This window comes from Diachasma alloeum, unplaced genomic scaffold, assembly GCF_001412515.2.
Source record: "Diachasma alloeum isolate Michigan unplaced genomic scaffold, Dall2.0 Dall_scaffold_00195, whole genome shotgun sequence".
NCBI lineage: Eukaryota > Metazoa > Arthropoda > Insecta > Hymenoptera > Braconidae > Diachasma > Diachasma alloeum.
Window position 1 is genome coordinate 642,134 of NW_021680360.1, and position 434 is coordinate 642,567.

A 434-nucleotide genomic window follows, 5' to 3' on the forward strand; every position below is an offset into this window, starting at 1 on the left:
TGCCTCCACAACTACTAATAATCGAATTCTCTATTTTCCAGGTTGTCTGAGCTGCATTGGAGATTCGCTTGCCTCCCATAACCATCACCATGAAGTCTAAAAAATTCTTTATATTCAACAAGAAGCTACGATAATCACCGAACTAATTTTTTATTTCTTTCAAAATTTGAATTTCAATTTAACCCGAGAAAAAGATGGTTGAACTGATGAAAAAATAGCGAAACTTTTTGCGTTATCAGTGTTAAACGTCTCAACAGTCATGTTTACGATTAGTGCGTTTAGTGTTGAGTGAATTGTGATGCCTATTCCATCGTATTTAAATGAAAAACATTTGTCCACTTTAGTGTGGAAGACCAAGCGTGAATTCATCGATTCACGGACGTTTTAAATTCACCCGAGTGTGGAATAAAACAAAATAAAAGAATTATACGTCT